Consider the following 22758-nt stretch of genomic DNA (forward strand, 5'->3'; position numbering starts at 1 on the left):
TCCAAAAAGACAACCTCACCATAAACAGTGTAGAAGCAAATGTCCCCTGGAGCGGTGAGGAAATCATGCATGGTCTCTATGTCTCTGCAGAGTTCGTGCAGATGGAATCAAACCCCTCTCTTCCACCTCTGGCATCACCACAATCAAATAAACGTAGAGGGCATAAATTCCCTTTGTTACCTGAATGTACATAGGAGTTTCGGCGCAAACGTACAAAACGGCAAGAACGCTACCTTCCTTAGTCTTTCAGTACTCAAAATACTAAATCCTAAAGGAAAAAGAGATTTGCCAGGGTTTTAGATAAGATCTGAACATCTTCCCACAAATCGAGGTCGGCAAATAATTCTCAGGAAGGTCAAAGTCACAAATGAGCTCTGAAAGTTTTCCCCCGTGGCTGAAGCGCATTTTGTATCCCACATAAACACGGCAGAGTGTGCAGCTTGCTTTCAGCGGGAGAAGGGGATGTGACGGCGATAGCAGCAATGGGCTAGTTTTGCTGTTTGGAAGAGTTGCCATTTGCCTGGCTGGGCTTTGGGCATGGCTCCAAATGTTCTAGGTCTGAAAATGACTGGCTTTTCCACCACACCAGGGTCACTTCTGCTCACTTGTTTTTCAAAGCCTCTGTTATTTCTATGGTGGTCTTTTGGCACCTTCCATCCCAGCCTATGGCTCTAGTTACACTTTGGCTTTCCTCCAGGCTGAAGCTGCTGAAACCATCCCCTATTATCCGCCTGGAAAAGGGCTTGCGTCCCTGGTCCTCCTCTCCGCGTGGCCTCACAGCCGTTAGCTCTGGCACAGAGAGGGCACGGCTAATGGGGTGGTCTCTGGGCTGCAGGGTTGGTTTCTGCCATGGCCTGAGAGAAGAGTAACAGCACCAGGTTTGTCCTTGGGAGCCGAGCGGCAGAGGATGCCTCGGGGACACCCAGCAGCTGGGCCCAGTGCATGGCCACCAAGGGCAGGGACAGCCCCCGGGGCCAGCACCCCAAAGGCCTTCCTCCGAAGGATGCTGGGCGGAGGGGCTGTGCGTGGGGGGCCCCGTCACCCCCGTGTCACGGTGCCACCGCCCAGCAGTGCAGCAGTCACAATGCCCCGGGGCAGTATAAAAGGGGCAGCCTCCCGTGTCCCACTGCCAGAGCTGGCCCCGGGGCCAGCCCCAACACATCCAAGAGGAAGTCTTTGAGGAGCCGGTGGAATTACTTGGAGGGGGCTGACGGAGGAAGACTGGAGGCTGGGCCAGGCTTGCGGGAGGGACCGTGTTCAAAGCTCATCTGACGGATGGAAATCCTTTTCAGCTGGACAGCAGCGGCAAGACCAAGGGAATGCCTTCTTGAGGAGCCCTGCAGAGCCAGGGGCAGCAGCCGTAAGAAGTGGGATGCAGAGATGTTGCCAGGGGTCTCGGTGCTTTGGAGCACCCGCTGGCATCCCGCCAGTTGCGGGAAGGATTCTTGCCCCCAAGGTCCATCAGGCCAAGGGCATTTGGCCACTCAGAAGCCCCTGAGATGGCTCCAGTTTGAGGGAGAATAGGGCTTGGGCATCTCCTGGGAGGCGTGACCAGCCTGTAGGAGGAGGAGGCAGGTCTTGCTGACATGCTCAGGGAATAGCCGATCGCCAGATCTGGGGTCAGGAAGGAATTTTCCCCCGGGGAAGATTGGCACTGGTCCCTGGGGGTTTTTTGCCTTCCTCTGCAGCATTGAGCATGACCACTTGTCAGGGCTCCTCCGGCCCATTTTGGTTAGGTTACCGCCTGCTGCGCGTGCCCCATGAAGATGGCCTCTCGTGCCCTGCAGCTGGGGGGAGGAAGGTTTTTTTTTCCCCACAGTGGCCTAGCAAGTGTCCCTGGGGTTTTTTTGCCTTCCTCTGCAGCATTGAGCACGGCCCCTTGCCAGGGCTGCTTTGGGCCATTTTGGCTAGGTTACTGCCTGCTGCTCGTGCTCCACGAAGGTGGCCCTCGTGCCCCGCATCCGGGGGGAGGAAGTTTTCTGGCCCCACGGGAAGTGCCCAGGGGTTGCTGCTTGTCCTCTGTAGCACTGAGCACAGCCCCTTGTCAGGGCTCTTCTGGGCCCTTTCAGCTAGGTCCTTGCCTGCTGCCCTTGCACCTCCAAGGTGCCCTGGCTCTCTCGGGCTCTCTTGCCCGGTGCAAGTCTGTAGCGGGAGCGAGCTCTGCTCTTCCCTTGGCTCCACTTCCCCAGGGATTCGTGCCTGTGCAAAACAGCCTGTGCTTGGAAGGGCTCCAGGCTTGCTGCACCTTTTCAGCTCTCCCTGCGTGCAACACAAGAGCTGGGCAGGTACGAGACCGCTTTTCATGCATCACTGCCAGAGAAGCACAGCGGAGCGAGTTTTGGAAGGCAAAAAGTACGCTTGTCATCGACACATGTCATACTTTTGAAAATGCCACATACCACTTCTTCTTTTGTGTGTGATTGGTACTGATCCTCGTTCTCGCTCGTCAGGAAACAGTGACTGCTTGGCCTGTATTCATGCTGCCATATTATTTGAGTTTTTGCATCCTACGTGAAACAGGACATTGGTTATAGTCCTTTCTTCTCAAAGGCAAAAAGAAAAAAAATAATTTAGAAACAAAAGAGGAAAAATAATTATAAACCAGGTGTGAGAATGTTTGGGATTTGCTCTTTCTTCAATGCCAAAATAGAAATCCATGTGAAAAAAATCCTTTAACCAAAAAAAAAAAGAGAGAAAAAATCACATTCTTAAAATTTTTGAGCTTGTTCTAGAAAGAGCCGCCTTTGTGCATCGGTCAGTTATCTGCTTTCCTGTTTCTGGCAAAGGTCAATATTCAACGGTTCATTTTTGCTTCTTCAATATCAGTTACTGTGGGTTGACCCAGTGTCTGCCTCTGATTTGAAGGAGGCTGGGTTCAGCTGGCACCCTTTCTTTCGGCTCCAGGCAGTCCCATTGTTTGGGTTTTTCTATATGGCAGGCTTCAGGAAGGATGTGTGGTCAAAATAAAGTATGCCCTATGAAGGAATGATGTTTACAGACCGGCATGTTCATTCTCTGCAGCACCTGGGAGAAGGGATTCACCAGGAAGATAAACAGTCCGCAATTCATGATACTGCAAGAAACTCCATGGCAAACTCGCCTGGAGAGCTGGAGTTCATAGCAACTGTGCTGGACACTAACCATGCCATTAACTCCTTGTCACTAGAGACATGTCAGTGAGCTAGAAATCGGTATTCCCCACGCAGTCTCAATAGCACACGGCTCTCCACAAGATGTAGGGGATTTGTGACTTTCTGTAGCTCTCTGACTTTCCTTTGCCAGACTTCAAGTGATGTTTTTTCAAGCTAAACTAAGGATTGCATCAGCCTGCTCCTGGCTACGCTTGCGCATTGTGCTAAGGCTTGTGAGCACCGGCTCTGAAACAGAGTCAGAAAAATAAAACAAAATCCTGTTGCCACTTGTATCCTTCGTGTTGTCTGTCCTTGAAAGTGTTTTCGGAGCCAACCCCCCCAACACCCCCCAGGATTTCAGGCAAATAACAGTCTCATCGTTGACTTATCATGAGTGCAGGAGAATAGAATAGTTCAGCTGGGCGGGACCTACAATTATCATCTAGCCCAACTCCCTGACCACTTCAGGGCTGACCAAAAGTTCAAGCATGGTATTAAGGGCATTGTCCAAATAAATGCTTCTTCAACGCTGACAGGCCTGGGGCATCGACCCCCTCTCCAGGAAGCCTGTTCCAGGGTTTGACCACCCTCTTGGTAAAGAAATGTTTCCTCATGTCAAGTCCGAACCTCCCCTGATGGACGCAGCTTTGAGCCATTCCCACACGTCCTGGCACCAGGTTCCAGGGAGAAGAGATCAGCACCTCCCTCTCCACGTCCCCTCCTCAGGAAGCTGTCGAGAGCAGTGAGGTCGCCCCTCAGCCTCCTTCTCTCCAAACTAGACAAACCCCAAGTCCAAGTCCTCAGCCGCTCCTCAGAGGACATGCCTTCCAGCCCCTTCACCAGCTTTGTTGCCCTCCTCTGGATGTGTTCGGGTACCTTCACATCCTTTTTAAATCGTGGGGCCCAGAACTGCACACGATAGCCAAGGAGAGGCCGCACCTCACTAAATACAGTGGGATAATCACCTCTTTTGACCAGCGCATTATGCTGTGTTTGATGCACCCCAGGATGGGCTTTGCCCTCTTGGCTGCCAGGGCACACATTGCTGACTCCTGTTGAGCCTCCTGTCAACCAGCACCCCCACACCCCTTCCTGCAGGGCTGCTCTCCAGCCACTCCTCTCCCAGTTTAGAGATGTGCAGTGTTACTGTGTCCCACGTGCAGAATCCAGCATTTGTTCCTGTTAAACATCATGCCATTGATGATTGCCCAGTGCTCCAATCTATCCAGATCCCTCTGCAAGGCCTCTTGTCCCTCGAGAGAGTCCACAGCACCTCCCAGTTTAGTATCACCAGCAAACCTACTAATGGTGCATTCAACTCCTGCCTCCAGAGCATTGATAAAAGCATTGAACAGAACTGGCCCTAAAATCGAGCCCTGAGGAACACCACTGGTGACTGGTCACCAGTCAGATGGAGCCCCATTCACTACAACCCTTTCAGCCCTGCCGCCCAGCCAGTTCTTCATCCAGTGCACCATCTACCTGCTCACTTCACAGCTGGAGAATTCGTCCAGAAGGATGCTGTGAGGGACAGTATCAAGAGTCTTATTAAAATCCAGAAAAACTACATCCACCGCCTTCCCTTCATCCACTAGGCACGGTGACGTTATCATAGAAGCATATCAAATTTGTTAAACAGGACTTTCCCTTTGTGAACCCATGTTGACTGCACCTGACGATTGCATTGCCCTTTAAAGGCCTTTCAATATCACCCAATATGTTTTTCTCCATAATTTTTCCAGGTACTCAGGTTAGACTAACAGGTCTGTAGTTTCCTGGGTCTTCCTTTCATGCCCTTCTTGTAAACTGGAATAACGTTAGATAGTTTCCATTCACCGGGGACCTCTATTGCATAAAAACACCTGGTTCCATCACTGTGCTTGCTGGAGTAGCATAACTGGCTAGCTAGGCTACAAAAAGGGAGTTTGAGAATGCTTTCAAGAATATAGCTCTTGTCCATTGGTTGTAATGGTAATATGCTTGTAATACAACCTTCTGTGAAGAGCACCTGGACTACTGCATTATCTAATTTTTTTTGAAAACTAAAAGCTTAATTTTTCTGTGTCTTTATGCAAGTATGGAGCCAAGGACAATTTAGTTGGACTTTCAAATCTTCCTCATACCAGTCAGATCTTGGGAGATTAATCCAGGAAGTCCATTTTCTTATTTTGTTGACAGACAGTGAGAAGTTAGTCTCACCTATCAGATAACAGAAGTATTCAGCTTCAGATCAGACTTTCAGCCACATGTTTTCCTGTCAAGTATGGCAGGAAAGCAGACATCCCAGCAGACAATTCAAGCTTGACAATGCAACAGTCGGTAGCAGGAGCCTCAAGGGCTCTGTAATCTGCAGATGGGCATGAAGGAGCATCGTGAAAGAGTCTATCAAATATCTTTGGTTCCAGGTTCACAATGGCAATGAACTGGGCTCCTTATTTGTTCATTGTTCATCGTGGTGGGGTTTTTTCCCTTGTGAAATATCTTTCTGGAAGACCGGAAAACTCTAAGAAGAAAAACTGGTGTTCTAAATTTATGGAGTTCTTGGAAGAGCACAGGCCTGTTGGCTCTATAGTTCCTAGTATTTCTTTCAAGTTATCTGCAGTAGCTGCAGAGCTCAGCTGCCACCCATTGAAGTTGAAGTTTAAGCTTATACTTCCCTGTTGAAAGTCCTTCCTTCTCTACCCACCCTATGGCTGGCCTCTGGTCCAAACTTTCTTATACCACTTTGTTTTTCCAGTTACTCCATCCCACTGCTTCCATTTTTTGAGTATTGTAAAACACTCACAATCATATTGTAGACATTCCTCTTACGGTACTCAAATGCTTCACCCCTTTTCAGATGGCAGCTGAGAACACCTGACCCCTCACTCTTGACAGCATATTATATTAGAGATGCATGTTATATATATATGTACAATACAAGGATAATATATGTAACTGCCAAGTATGAAAGCACTAATCATTATTACTGTGGTTATTTACATAGGAACTATTGTTAAGAAGACTGTTCATCTTACATGCAATGGTTATAACACCATGTTTGGAAGTTTCCACCACTGCTATGATCATTATATTAAGTTTTTCCAATTTTATTCCTTTATTTTCCTTTTCCTATAAAGCTTTGTTTCAGTCTAACATTAAAAAAGGTTGACATCTGCTCATGAAACTAATTTCTATTTTGATGCTCCTTTGTAGCAAATCCTGGCAAGGATCTCAGTGAATGTGATGCTCTGTATCACTGTATACACCCTTAAAATACATTTATTACAGAAAGCTTTTCATTTGAACTCCCGCTGCCCTGGTAGGGGTCTTCCTAAGTTAAACACGGCATCTCCAGGAAAGAAGTCTTTGCAGATGGTGTGAGCTCATTCTCATTCTCTGTTTAGCTTTGGTATTGTTTCCACAGGATCTAAAGATGGACTTAAGTTAAAAAGCAAGTGGAAGGCTAAATCACCAGGGAGATGGAAAGTTGTTTTCATGAGATCTATAAATCTTCTTGAGACATTCTAAAATTACAGATAGCTGCCTTGGCCAGGTTTGATGCTAGCAGTCAAGAAACTAAGCACTAATTTTACATTTTTAAACTGTCTTAAAATGGGTTTATTTTTCAGTTGGAATGTGGATGACTCACAGCAATCAGGAGGCCCAAAAGACTGTGCACCAGATCCTTGCACGGCGCAAACCGATGTCAGTCCACAGCATCTAGTGGAGCTACGCTGGCTGGCACCAAGCGAGCTGCTGACTGTTACCTACCATTTGCTAGCCATGAAATCCAGGCAAGCAACCCTTTAGGGCCTGGGGATGCTGGGGAGCTCCGAGGGCCATATTAGAGAGCTCCTCGTTATACAGCCTGGCTCAGTTTTTATCTCCATTTTCACTGACCTCAGCAGTGGCGTGTTGGTTAACTGCCTCTGAAACAAAATGTGACTCCCCTCAACTTTGCTGGTCTGTGCATGCAACTGCCCCAGGGGACGTGTGACGTGACACTGGTGAAGTGACCTCATAACACTGAGTGCTGACATTGGCCCCTCTCTGGCATGATGAAAGCAGGATGTTTTCGCTTAAGTGGTGGATGAGCACACCCTTGAATTTACTGTCATTTCCTTGCGACCCTGCAAGGCACAGCAGACGCCAGCACTGTCCGCAGTTGCATAAACATACGCCATCAAAGACCTGGAAGCCACATGTTGGCACAGCGCACAGGCGGTGCTTCTGGTCTTGTAATTAATGAACTCCTGGCAGGCGGCTGCTGGGAGCTCAGCATCCCCTAACGAACACATGCCAGACCACGCAGGAGTGGCACTCATTGCGATTAAAGACATGGCTCCAGCAAAAAAGAAAGCGGAAGCAAACAGCAGCTTTCTGCCAATAAGTGCATTTCATAAGGTCAAGGCTCAGGAGCCGTGCAAACTGGTGCTCTGCACAAATTGGATTTTCTTCACTCGTGCTCAGCTCAGTGTTCATCGGCATCGCTCACGGTTTCCATGACGTTGCCTGGGTGTCCTGTTTGATGCACAGACCCCATGGGTCTAACCTCTGCGCACCTGGAGTACCACAAAAGGTAGTCCCAACCCAACAAATAGAAAACGTAATGTTTGGCTTCCCAAGTTGTCATGCACATACAGGCATGCATGTTAATCCAAGAGGTCCCTATTGCTTGATGTTTCCATACAATGTAGTTTGTGGCATCCTCTGTTAATAATCTGGATAACCCGTTCCACTTGGATGAAATGCCTTGAAAGGACCCATGCTTAGGCCATGGGGATGTTTGTAAGGAAGCCAGGGGAACACCTGAACCAGAACAGCAAAACTGAGATAACCTACTGAAAAATCCAGCGCATAACACTGTGCTAATACTAGGACATCATGATACTGAGCTACACATCTGTTCAAGGTGAATGAACTCAAAACAAGACCCAAACCCTAACTGGACGACTGCGAATGGGCACCTTCAAAGTCAAGCCCAAAGGTTAACCCAAGGCCATCAAGGTAACTCCAGAGCAAGCTTTACCTTCCTGGGCAAGGACTGTCCATTTCTTTGACACTGTGGCACGCAGCATGCAATGTCTCAGACTGAACTGGAGATCTGAAACGCGGCATGTTTGCTCTTACTCGGTTCTCAGCACCAGACTGCACAGGGCGAGCAGGAAAATGTCCCACTGTGATGCCTTGCCTTTGTGAAAGCTGCTGGCACACAGACAAGGCACAGTGGATTTCGTAGAATGATTTGTTCAAATGAGAATTTCTCTGGCATAAACTCAGCGAGTCTTGCTCCTAACCCTTACTTCTTCGGAGCCAGCACAGCTTTGGCCTGTTTTATACCCCCATTTCCAACACCTAAGTTCTGGTTGATATTCATAATCATTAATAATCTTCAACTCTCCAGCATTGGAGACGCCTTGATACTAGTTTTAAAGTCATGGTAAGCGTTAAGAAACCAAATCACCTTGCTATTTATGGCTTGAATGGATTTGTAGTGTTAGAAATCATGCTTAACCTCTTCTTTTCTGGCTGCCTTTGCTTATATTTTCAATTTAGGAAGAAAATTTAGATAGGAGTTATTGCTATTTCAATGAGAGAAATGCACAATGCAGGTGTGCCTATGAAAGAGGGCAAAGCAGCCACAGGTAGCAGACGTACATAACTGAGTAGGAATTCTTTTTACATTTAATTTGGAAAGTATCACATACATTGAAAAATAACCTAAAGCACAATAATATTTAGTTCTGTCTTCTGGAGAAAACCTATGCAAGCAAACAGGCATTTAGGCCAAAGACTTTGTGACTCATTTCATATCTCTCTAATGAAAATAAACAAAATATTTCAGTTCAGCAGGAATTTTTAAGCTTAGTATCTGTAAAAAACCAACAACAACAAAGTCATAAATTTAGGATTCTCAATTAAAAGTCACTCTGATACATGTGTAATGTGAACAGTTTTGCTAGGATTCATTGTACTCAACCTTAGATACCAGTATGGGAAGCTCTACATCTGGCTGAGCAATCTCAGTTCCCCTCAGAGACAATGAATAAAAAGAGGTATTTTATGGAGTGAGCTGTGACCTGTGTGAGAAGTCTGCTTTAGGAGGGGGCAAATCAGTCTCTCAAAACGCTTATTTATAACCTTCGTTCACTAAACAGTAATCTCTTCACCCAGCTGCAATGCAGGTAACTTTGCTGACACCTTCCTTGGACCACATGAAGCTTGTCTCTGTTTTCCACTATTGTTAAAGGAAATGGTGCAAAGTTCCCAGATTTAGGCACTCAAACTCAGATTTATTTTTTGTGCAAGTATTATTGCCTCATTCTGCATATTTTAACAAGAGTTGCTATAATTTTCCCTTTGGATAGTGATACAAGTCTTACATTGTGTAGTGATTCATTTCCTAGACCTTTTCTTCATCATCCTTTATCATATAACTGATTTCTTGGGGTATTATTATTATCTGATCCAAAATTCAAACTTTTTAGTCTGTAGCCAGGCTTTTCTTTTACTTAAATATGGAGCAAATACTCCTACAGCTGAGGATAAAATGGGAGTTTTTTGACTTCAATGAGAAAATGACTGTTTTCTCCTCTACTAAAACCCGAGGAGGCAAATACCATGTATTTGCTAATCTCTGCAGTGTAATGTCTTTGTTCAAACCACTTTACAAAATTAAAGCTTGTCAGTATATAGATATGGATCTTAAGCTTAGTTTACAGCCAACAATCTTTTAAAAAAATTGTTAAATGAAGCCAAATTAATGACATGCAACTTTCAAAATTCAGTTTCTTAAATTTGTATTTAAGCACTTACAAGATAATATCAAAGACTGTGGTTTGTTAAATGTTCACCCCTGAAAAAAAACTCAAAACATTGCTATTTCAAATGCCAGTAAATTCACTTGAAACCTAACTTCTGTCATTGACTTCCAAAAATTAGAGTCAAGACTTTGATGACGTTAAAAGTAGGAAATGCAGTCCTTTCTACAGAGGATCCTGGGAGATCCAGCTTCAATGCTATAATACTCTATATCTAAAAGTTATTTTAGAATATGTTTTAGACTCTTTAAACTACATTTTTGTTATTCTTCAGAAATGTATGCAGATCTTATTAAGAAAAAATAATTCTGTAAGTTCTACTTACAGATATAGACAATTATAATTTCTTATTAAATTGTACAATTCCTTATGTTAATGAACAGATGGTTCTGTCTACTACAATATGTGTTGAGAGTGGAACTTTCACTTCTTTGCTTGTGTCTTATAAGCCTTTATTTCACACTACAATACCATATGTTTTAACTTACAAGACAGTGACAAGAGCTGCAGTGCTAAAAAATGGAGAAAGATCAAATTTGAGTTGCCTTAAAACTGTGTTACCAAAAAATTCACTTTGGAGTCCATATTCTACACATTGAGCATTGGCTCACTGAAATAAAAACCTTAGGATAAAAGAAAGCAAGGGGAGGTTGGACAGGCTAAGGAAATGAGGAACAAGAAAAGAAAGAAGAGAAGAAAAAGAAAGGGATCTTGGAAGCAACACCTTACGCACTGCAGATCCCAGTTTACATTTCTCCTCTCTTTGGGATGTTCAGTTCTAGGGAGTCTTCTAAAAGCACATACCTCCCAGTGTTCCCAGAGAGTTAGTAAGCAATATATTGACTCCCAAATATGAGTTATGTCTCTCTCACACTGAGAATTACTGCTAAGTGAAGGTGATGGAAGATTTATATGCCTACATAATAATGCGTTTGTTCTACTGCAATCAGGATATGTGCTGAAACCTAATGAAAGCACTGGAAAGATGCCCATTGACTTTAAAGATATTTGGATCTGGTCCTGAAGTGGTAAACAAAAAAAACTATCCCTCCTCTCCGCTCCTCCTTCTAAAATAAATTGTGAATGCAATTGCACAGTCATGCTGGAAGACAGATAATGTGGTAACAGAATAAGAGATAACAAACAGGCAACCTTGTACCTCAATGCTCTTGGCTTATGTATCAGACCCTAACAAAAACACACAGGGAGCAGTATTCTTGCTCACTTAAAAGATTTAATTATTCCTATGTCTCTCATGGTTGGCTCACTGTCCTCTTGCTTTACTTGGCATTAGCATCCTACTGCGTCTCTACCTGACAGTCTTACGGTTTGATCTCCTCTTTGCACTGAGCCACTGCATTTCTCCACTGACTTTTTCAGCTATTCTTTGCCACACTTTCAGACTCTGACAGGAACCTCAAATATGGAGCGTCAAACCCTGACAGCTCTTTTGTAGCACTTGCTTTGCCATGTAGGCAGGTATGATGCTACCGCAGGGTTTTGCCTGCTGCTGATACACCAGGGGTTGGCCTGGAGCTTGCCCAGCCCTGAGCCAAGGGTGGCCTGGGGAGGTGGGAGGGGGTCTGTGGCAGCCCTCTTTAGCCACAGCCCACTGGCAAGATGGCAGAAATAGGCTTTACCACAGCACGGGTATATGCTGCTGTTTATAATTTATCTGAAACAGGTGAGTTCATAAAGGTATAACTGAAAAAGGCCCATGAACCTCTTTTCCATCCCCCTGGTCAGTGCAGGTCACAGACTGGGTTACACATACACTGCACAGAGTCGAAGGAAAATTTTGTCTGGGTGCTCAAAACCTTTTTTATCTCACCCACGCTACAATAACTTGTCCCTGTCCAACGGGAGTGCAGGGGCTGGACAGGCTTCCTGCATCGTGCTCCCAATGTCTCCTGGCTCGGGAAGTGACAACATCTTGAACTAATTTTTTTAAATGGGGGTTGATTTTAAGCAACATATTTTCCAAACTGGTTTTTTTAAATGTAGGTCTGATTCTTTTTTTTTCTTTTTCTTCTTTTTTTTTTTTTTTCTTTTTTTTTTTCAACCTCTTGGCAGATGAGAGAATTCTGTGCAGGGCCTTGAACGAAGGACACTCAGGGCAGCCAAAGACATCAGCAACATCTGCCAGCCACCTCTGGAAGGCGGGAGCATCGCCGAGGGCTGGACGTAGGCTCCTCCATCGGCAGAGCCCTTAGCCGCAGACAGGGTCAGTAACCACAGCCCAATCTGCTGCTCTTTCCGCAGCAGACAGTTGTCCTTTTCCACACGGTCAGGTACATTGCTTCTGGGACAAATTTGGGGGTTTTCATCACCGGTGGTGAGGGGGTGGGAGAGAAGCTGCATCCAAATAAAGGACCATCACGTGTTGGGCTGGAGTAGAAAGGTCTCCTGTTAGCCAGGCTGCGGATGCAGGGAGAGGTTTCCTCTGTAGTTTCTCCTCCTGGATGTTAGGAGCCTTTTGAAGAGCGGTGAAATGGGCAGCCAAGGTTTCCTCTCCCCCTGCTGCCTTCCCACCTTCATGCAGCCACTCGTGGGGCTTCCTTGGCACATCATGAGTCTGCACGACAGGGAGGAGGACTTGGCCAGCCCCAGCCGCCTCGGGCTTGTTGGCTCACCTTGCATGGAAAATGTATGAAGTGCCAAATTTCATCCACTGTGGCCATTTTGCCAGCCCCAAGCATTCAAACATTAAGAAAAATGCTCCCACATATAATAAGAGTTATCAATAAACCCCCTAAAATTAAAGTGTGTGAGCTTGCCAGCCGATGTGCAATTGTTTCATTGCAACTCATGGTTGGACACTCCTGGTCGGACAGTCCTGCATGCCAACGGGGACAAAGTTTCCTGAAGGGAGTTTGCTTTCCCTAGGCTTGCCTGGTGCAATGTGGTGGTGAAGATGCTGCAAGACATCCCATGGTGCCCACCAGCAGGACAAGATGAGGCCCCATGCCACGGGCAGGGCTATCGCCTATCGTGGTGCTTGGGAGGGCAAACCCAGATTCTTTGCATAGATTCAAGCTTTTCTCACTTTGTGAAATTTTCCACCTCCCTTGCAGACAGACTGCTCTGGCTCTAGGCTGGTTTCCATGAGACTGGACGGGAAAGCTTCACAGCAGCAGGATGTTTTATTGCTGCCTTTTGTATTCTGCCCAGACAGCATTCCTCTGTCCATGTGCCCAGTGTTGATGATTGTAGATTTTTCTTTGGTGCGTAGAGTGCTTTTATCTTCCTGGAAAGCCAGCTCCAAAGACTATGACTGACAGGTAGCTGATATTTAAGCAAGGAAGTGCTGCTGAGGACAGGTCGCTGTGCAGCGAGGTCTGGATTCTGCCCTGCAGCAGAACGGCATTTGCCACGTGGCTCCTTCGAGCAGCTGAGAGTAGGTCCTGACATCCAGCCTAACCTCTGTGGGCAAACAAGCAGGCTTCCTGAAGCAAGGAGGAGCTTTTTAGCTAGATTTGGTGTTTTATCCAAGGACAGGAAATTCATAAGAGGTATTTGCCCAGAGAGCATCTTGGTTATGGCCAGCTTTCCAGTCCCAGTAAAGTTACAGCCCCACTTTTCCACATTAGTCTTGTGTCTGTCCCATGCCTTAACCCCTTATATTAGGCAAAACTAGGCTGTAGCTAGTTTTAGCACCCACCTCTCCAGCAGCTAAGATAGAAAATAGTTGTTTGAAACAACATAATTATAGTTTCACCCTGTAAGCTACATATTTTTCATTGTATATGTTGCTTTACACTCACAGACAGTTTTTGTCCAGGTCTGCCCACAAGCATTAGTCTGCAAAGGTTTGGGCTTCTTAGAGAGTAGGTAAGTTTGGGGGCTGGGGAAGGGAAGTTTACCGTAAACATTCATTGCATTGCAGCTGAGGTAATAGGCTCAGGCTTCCTACAATAAAATGTTAACTATGGTAACAAAACAAAAGACCTCAGAATGAGCTAGGACTCACATTTAATATTTAGAGATTATGCATACAAATCAGATGGTACTATACCAAAATCTTGCTCAGAGTGAGCATGCACACCAGGGACCTTGAAATAATTGCACCCAGCCCTTGGTTTAAACTTAAGAACGAAGTGGGGAAAAGAAGCCAAATCAGCAGTTTTGCATTAAGAAAGAGGGGAGAAGTTTGTCATGCGAGGCAAGTGGCAATTAGCTCAGCACCAGGCGGGAGGGAGGGCTCAGGCTTTGGCTGTGCAAGTGTTTCTAATGAAAGAAGCATGATCAGGCAGTGTGTTTTGGTGCCTAGCTAATCGTTTCACAGCAGACATTTTCATCAATTATTCAACTACGTCAGAACATCTATTGCCAACACTGCCACTGAACTTCATCTAAACCCCTAGAAATCTGTTGGGAAACACTCTCATTGTTACAGGTCTGTGCATCATTACTTGGAGCTTGAGCAGACAGGAGCACAGTTTTAAACTTGCATTTTTGCCATTATAGAACGCAGATGTCCAGCATTTCAGAACTTTTTTTTTTTTTTCCCCTGAAATGCTTGGGATCTGGTAGCCTCTAGCCCTGCAAAAACATTTTAAAATGTAATGCATTTTTAAACACCATGGGGCTGTAGCAATTAGCGGACGCAGCAGTTTTGGCAGGAGACAATGCAAATTCTTCACTTCACCAAGTTCAGCCCCTGCCACCTAAAGCACACACAACCTGGCTCCATGCAGATGTAAAATGCTGTGTAAATACAAAGAGCTGAACAGGGTGTGAGGGTTGCAGTGCCTGAGCTGTAGATAGGGATGATGCCTCCCAAGAGTGACAGACCTTACTTCTGCCTCTCCTCCCTGCTCCCAGCAGTAGCAGGATGATTGAGCTGGCTTCTTTAGAGCTTCTGTCTTGATTCCCTCTATGCTTTGGGATCTTACCTGTGCAAAATTGATTTGCATTGACGCAAAAAGAAAAGAATTGCAAAACTGGCTCATTGCCATATGATACTGGTACCTATGAGACAGGTGAGCATCAAAAATATCTTTTAGGTTCAGGTAGCCTTTCGACTTCAAAGCACATTGCAGGTGGCTGAATGAGATGGAGCTAAGAATCTCATGCTCCATGGTAAGACGTAAGACTGTATTTCATGCACTTGGAAATATTGAGATCAGGGTCAGCAGTGGGATCATGCCAAGCAAAGCTCTCAAACTCAGTACATGGACACCTACAGCTACCAGTAAGAGAAGCTAAACTCTGGGTGCATCGCAGATGTCTCCTGCAGGTATGTTACATCAGGGGGGTGAGGGGGTTGCAGCAGCCTTGGGGCAGATCCAAGAAAGGACTTTGCTCTTGCGGAGGATGACCCAATGTCCCTGTAAGATCTGCAGCCTGAAATGGTGGACCATGCATCCAGTAACAGAGGTGGCTGTCAATGTTTGTCTGCAGTTTGTGTGGACTATTTGCCACAGCACTGAAATGGGATATTTAGCACGTGTCACTGCTGCACCTCAGACCCAGCACTCAGAAGTTTGTATCCACTCCTTGGTTTCCCCTTTCTTTCCATATCCTGCATGGGAGCAGAAGGGGATTAAAAAGACATAAGCACTTACATATTGTTTATCTTCCAAAGTCCAAAGTGAATTCACTGGAAAGATTCCAGTTAGCTTCAACTGGCTTTGGACCAGTCTCTCAAGGAAAAGTTGCAAACTTTGGTTTGCAATCTAGTGTACCATCCACTTGAATTAGTTTGGGAAGCTAACTTGTAATTTAGCACTTAAAACATTTTAACCACTGTTACTGAGGAATTTTAAACCTAAGCAGTATAAAAAGTCATTGCTCATGGACTCCTTCATAAGCCAGGTTTTTAATTTGCATTTAATTTATCATATTACCAAGCATGATCTTCCTTTCTAGGTGGGAATTCAAATTCAGAAAACTGGTAAGTTGTGTTTGCGTATCTAGCAGAGGACTGGAAAGCCTCAACTGATGTTCATAAAGCCTTATGTTAATATGAGATTTAAAGACTGCAGTAGTTTTGTTTATATGGCAGTTTATGAAGGAATTTATCTGTCTTCAGAGTATTTTCAGCTTTAAAAAGTTCATCACTTGACTTATGAATGGCTTTGTTTCCTCCTGTCTCACTACAATTACTTTTTTCTCAGGGAGAGAACAAGCAAAGGCAGTAAAGGCAGAGCTACTTTTGGAAAAGTTTGCAGAGAAAAAATATGGCAGAACATTTTTGAGGATTTTAGAAAATTGCACTCATTTAAACTTATTATAATATCATTGTTACAGACACGGTGAATGTTTTGTAACAAGAACTTTCTCTTAAATGAAAATGAAACCCGCAATACCATAAGCAATTGGAAGAGGAGTTAGCTTCCAGAATCTGTCTTGCCCTGATAGCAACAGCTTTCAGCTGCTTAACACTGTTGTGATGCTTGCTGCTGACTTAAGGATTTGAACTAAATCCTTTCAGATGACAACTGATCTCTCACCTTATGTTGCAAAAAGTGCATCCATGAGAAAACTTTACAGAGTATTTTCTATAACCTGAGAATCTGAACAAGATTTCTATTCTAAGCCTTTCTTCTGGAGCCATTTCTCTTCTTTCACCTTGTCCCTCTGAAGGGTGTGAGAATGTTTTATTCGGTCTTTACACCTCTGCCTTATCTGGATATCTTACATGAGCGTCATTGACCCATGGGATAGCTAAGGCTGGAATTGACTGCTGGTTGCCCTCAAGTCCAACACTGCTCAATGCAGGGCTATCTCCAAAGAGAAGTTAGGTTGCTCAGGACCATGCCCAGCTGTGTCTTGAGCTTCTCCAAAGAATGCATCTCCAAGGATGGAGCTTTCCCTCTTCCAGGGCTGTGCCACTCCCCCAGTGCATTTTTTTTCCCCCTTATGTTCAACCAACGTTTCCCTTGCTGCAAATCTCAGCTGTTGCCTCCTGGTCTTTCCATAGGTGGCTCCATCCATTCTCCAGCCAGATCTCAGAGGGTGAAGGGCAGCAACTATCCTCCCCCTTTGCCTGCTCTGCGTGCCCAGCTCAGATGTGGTATTACCACTTTGGTGGGTCTGTGTTACTAACTGCTACCCCCCCTCCCAGGTCATTCTCCATCTCAGGCACCCCAAGGAGCCCTCTGATTCAGATATGCACCAAAAGCTCCCAGGGCTCAAGATCCTGGGAAGCACCTTCCTATTCCTGATTCCAAGGGCATTTGGGTACCAAAATGTTGGTCTCTGCCACCTTTGCTGTGTGATCCGCAGAGTTTTACAAAGTCTGAGCTATTGAATCCTGCACCTCGGTCCCCTTCACTGTTTCCCCTAAGTGTATGTAAAGAGGTAGTAAGAAGAACAGAGGAGATGGCAAATTAATTCCAGAAAATCTGAAGAGTTGAAGACATTTTTTATGTTTTCATCAATATTTTTACATTTGCCATTTTCCTTTGAAACCAAGCTTTCTAATTTTCAAGTGAATTTGGGAATGAAATACTGATCTATTACTGAAGGGAACCCGTATTTTGACACATAAGAGAATGAAGAGGCATCTGCAATAGATGAAGTCCCCAGACATGGCATGATAAGCCACATATGTAGACAAACTTATTTCGTAAAATGAAGAGTAATTTATGGTCTCCTATTAAAGCACCTTTATTAATAATACTATCCTGGAAACAAATTTGAATAGCACCAGCTACATTTTTAGAAACACTGACAAAAAGCTAGGTCTTCTAAATTCAAATGAAGTTTTAAAAATATCACAAAACATAAATGCAGTCATCAGAGTTGATCACCTTCAGATCACAGGGGAAAATAGCTTCAATTTACTTGACTTGTTTTCACCGCCATTTAGACTGAGCAACATCCTCTAGAACTGAAATGTCAACTTTCTGTGGCAAATACTCTAATTTCTGATGCAGTGAGGCAGAAAAGTTTGCAGCTTAGAGTGGAGAAAGCAATTTACTTCTTTAACAACAATAGCAGTTACAGAAAAAGTAATACCGAGGTTGATACACACTCATGAACTGATCTGCTTCTCAGTGCCTCTATAGATTTTCCTCAATCAGCTGAAATCATTGTCTAAATCCAAGCTGTAAAAGCTGCTATTAGCTTATTATTCAAATATTCAAAATTGATGCATAATATATATAAAAAAAAATAAAAAGAACACAGTATAAATCCCAAGAGTCAGACACATTTTAGTTTTAGACCTAAGCAGTTTCTCCAAACATAACCTCAGTGGCTGATGTAAATTCACGCTCTGAATTCATAACCAATAATTTAATATGGAAGTATTTTGCTGTAGCTGAATTGGAGCATTCACCCACCTCTGAACTAAGTAAAGCACCTGGGTATGTAATTAGGGAGACCAAGCATTCTCCTCAATTTTATTTTTCACTTCCTCCAACGACCTAAGAAGTTTCCAGATGCAAATTGCCATACTGTACAATACAAGGCAATAAACTCTAGCCCTAACCTTCCTGGCCAGGGTACATCAGTCATCCCCAGGCAGGCAAGAAACCAAGAGCTACTCATCAGCACCTTAAGGCTTGTGCTTAGGCTTCCTCTAATTCTTTGCCCTTGTGTTTAAAATAAATAGTGATATTTTCTAATGAGCACTTAAACCTTTCAGTACAATGGGAGTATTTATGCAGCCTTGTGCTATGGCTGCAGGTAGTTATTTACAGATTTGGAATAAAACCTTTGGGTATTTAGCATCCTTTTAAAAGACCTAGATGGAGAAAGTCCCTACCGGATGGGAAGAATGATACTGGTCCTTGCAGAAAGTGTCCACCCTGCCAGTACCACCACTATTTGATTAATACACCATTTTGAAAGAAAAGGGAGGTGCTGACAACATGCACTTGCTAATGACCCTGTGAAGGACTGCTTTTTCCTCTCCTCTGCTGGCCTGTACGCTGGCCACAAAGGGCTGGCAATGACTTGCATGCCCTCAGCCGTCTGGAGATGCTTTCAAGGACTGTACCCATCAAGAGAATTAAAAGGAGGTTTACTGACTGATAAAATACAAGTCCTTTTGCTGGTGTACTCTGGAGGGAAAAATAGTTCCAGGCCAGCTGACAGCAGAAGTTAAGTGTAGCTGAATGTCCTTTCCTAAAATCTGTTTCTTTCTTCTGCAGTGAAGGTAGAGCACTTACTGTAATATTTTTGTTGCCCCAGAAGGAACCCTAGGCAGATATTAGACTGCATCTGAAGGAATAATTGGATGAGAACTAAAAAAACCTATTATTTACCAAAAGGCCTCCAACCCAAACCACGACAGAGACAAAGCCACTACATTTCACAAGACCAGTCTGGAGGGAAATTCTTGTGCGTCACTTAAAAGGCCATTTATTTTTAAAATACAGGACCCTCTAATGGAATAAATGTTTCACCTCCAGCTCACTTATATAATTTTTGGCATATTAAGATTTTGCCTTCCTTCATGAAGACTTATTACCATTCTTCAGAGTTATGAGAGAGAAAATCCAGCAGGACTGTCCGAGTGGATGGCTAATGATAGGGTATCTTTGTTTGTACTGAAAAGACTTTGTTAAGAAAGTTAAAGAATATGAACTTCAAATATTGACCTTGCCATCAGCTTGCAAAAGTATTTTTCTTGGCAGAAGTATTTTGAAATTCCTCCCAAATAGCCCTTTGATAATATTTTAACTTTATTTTTACATACTCTTTGAAAACAAACCAGTTTGTTGAATCTTTTTTTCCCTGCAAATTTAACAATCATATGAGGTCTTTTGTTGTAACAAAAACAATATTTTAAGATGGAGACATCCAAACTTCCTGCATATAAATTATCACATAGTGCAACCTTAAAGAACAGTACTTACACTGGCAAAGTTACCTTAAAGGTTAAAAGACCTTATCCCAAGGTAATAGTTCAGGGTGCTCCAATCTTTTCCTCTCAAAGCTCTAGAGGAGTAGAGAGGTGGGTGGCCAGGCTTGAGGAAGTCTGAAAATCCCAGACTGCAGTACAGGAACTGTTTTTCTGAATTTGATCTCAGTTTTTCCTGTAAGGCCATGCTTGGGTAAAGATATAACCTTCTACAGTTAGAATTCTGGGGGCTTGTAAAGAGAACTTAAGCTAAGAGTGTTAGATCTACAAGTGGTGAGCAGACAAGATGGGAATCATTCCTGTGCATATTTTTTAAATAACAATACATTTGTCATTTAAATTTTTTTTTTTGTTTCAGTTGTTTAATGAAAGGGAGCATGGCTGTTGGAACCAATGTACTTTTCCCTCATTTTTGAAGACATGATGGAAGTTCAAGGGCAGTGTAAGCTTAGGCAGGATGTGCTCAATGTCAGGCTTTGAGATTGCAAATTTTGAAGCAAAAAAGACAAATATAAAGCTTTTATGTAAGCATTTAAAAAACACACTTTTTTTCTGTTGAAATGTTTTTTAAAAATAAGTAATCCATTCTAGAAACTCTGGTTTCGTCCAGTCAATAATAAATCAGGGAAACAGCAGCTACAAAATTAGTGCATTGCCTGAAGTCAGATGCAACAGAATTACTCTGTACCTTCAGGAAAGTCAGAGAGCTAAATGCCAGTGGCTTTTTAGCCTGTCTCCAAAAGAAAACTGTATCATCTATCAGTGAAAAGGAATCCAGCTCTGACCACGACTGTAAACCGCACGGCACAGGAAGAGACAGAGACCAAGATAAATAATTACAACCCCGTTAAAGGCTTGATGAACAAACCCCAATATGACAAAACTCTATTCAGCATTCAACAGACGAGTGTTTCGGTTCCTGGCACATGGGCACGATGTACTGTGGAAAGACGTAGCCTTCGGTACCAAGCTACAACCTGAATCCTGGGCTGCCTTCCACTTCAGGAAAAGCATCAGGTGTAAGTGAAGTATGTCACAGTAACTCAGTCCTAAGTTAACAGATGAGAAACAAAACCATTCCTCTACACCAGAAACCTGTGATCACCAGCAGCAATGATGACTTTGTAAGCTTGACATAGATGTTAACTAACCCCTTAATCATTGCTTTTCCAGGTGATATCACTGCAGAGATTGCTTACTCAGACTGACTGACATGGAAAACTACTCATCACCTTTTGCAAAGTGAAAAATTTAGCAGATAATCTTCCCTCTGAAGAGCTTTGCAGAGTTGTTTAAACATCTGCCAAATGCCTCCCAAACACCTTACTCTGTATTTCCAAAGTTGGTCTTAGTTTAGGTGTCAATTTGTTACAATCAACAGATGCAGAGCAAGCATTACAGACATGGGGATTTATTTGAAAACTTGTTGGTTTTTTTTTATCTGGACTATCCATTAACACTGTTCAACAGCTCACATTGCAATGAATACTTTGAAGTGAAATCTGGAAGATGCATTCACACTTGCTTTCACATAAAAAATCTGTCTTCTGTTCCGGGCCTGTTGCTGACTTGCCGTGAGTATTGGCAAATAGCTTAAACTGATCTTGCTTCCACATTTATTGAATTATTTGTTAATATTGCTCACTAATGTTTATCTTTTAAGAAGGAGCCCATGTGTTGTGTATATAAAATATTTGTGATGGGAGGTGGTGGCTGATACTTAAATCTGGAGAAAAATGGCTCTCAGAAATTATTTCATTTTGCAGAACAGCCAGCAGTACATCCTGCTGCAGTACAGAGAAGACTGTTTAGTAAGACGTTCACTAACACCACCACCTCACCACCCCCCAGAAAAAAAACCCCGACAAACAACTAGGTTTAGGTATAGAACTAAAAGAAATCATGGGAACTACTGTAAAATATTCTCATTCTGGATAAATGTAGCAAGTACATCAATCAAATGTGCTTCCAAGTATTCCCATTACCATTTGCTCATGACATTTTTTGGAAAATGGCTCCAGAAGATAGAAGCTTTTTCATTAGCCAAAAGTTTAAATGCTGTAACCATTGTCTGGGGAGTTGTAGGCCAAGTCAAGATAGGAAGATGAAGCAGCTCAGAGGCTGAGCAATCTTGGAAACGAACAAGACAAAGATGTATTGTAAGACGTGAAAAACATGGCATCATATGTGGAAGAGATCCCTTATTTTCTACTTTGTCAAATCCCAAAATTACATCATATCTTTTTAGAAGCAGAATTGTTTTCTAAACCTAAGCAGAGAGCACATAAAAATTCAAGGAGAGTAAGGGATCCTCAAGCATTACACGCAAATCCTTCCCACAGCTTGGCTGCTGTTTATGACAGCCATCCTTTTTTAGGCTAAGTTGACCAGTCCAGATGTTCATCTACAACGTTGGTTCACAAAGTCCCTATGGGAACATCTGTTATCTTGGCTAGAGAGAGATGATAAACAGTATTGAGGTCCTGGACATAAACGGTAAAGTATAGACTATTATGGCTGTATTGCAGAGATCATGGGATGTAGTAATAGATCCCTGCTCTTAGTGGAGGCCGGTGGTATTTGATAGTGGGTAGGAAAAACTGACACAGGCAATGCTGGAAGCCAATTTCCAGCCTTGGGTAAAGATCCTACTGTAACAGGCTCAAAACAGGGCAGGCAAAGCCCATCCCAAGGAGCCTCCGCTGACTCATAGGTGTTAGTGGTGTCAAACTTAACTGGGATCAAGGAACAGTTGCGGACATGAGGTGAATCATTCTTCCAGTTTTATTCTAGGCAAAAACTCCCCACTCCCCCAGCCATATTATTAAAGCATAAAACATTTCAAAAACTGCTTCAAACCAACTTCAAGACAACAAAATGTTTTCTCTCTTGACCCTTCTCTTCCCAGTTACTTAGAGAAACTTGTGTCTTTCTGTCGTTCCATCTCATTCTGTCTCTTTCTATTCATTTGTATCTATTACATGTAAGGACTTCACCTTCAGATACC

This window comes from Aquila chrysaetos, chromosome 3, assembly GCF_900496995.4.
Source record: "Aquila chrysaetos chrysaetos chromosome 3, bAquChr1.4, whole genome shotgun sequence".
Lineage (NCBI taxonomy): Eukaryota > Metazoa > Chordata > Aves > Accipitriformes > Accipitridae > Aquila > Aquila chrysaetos.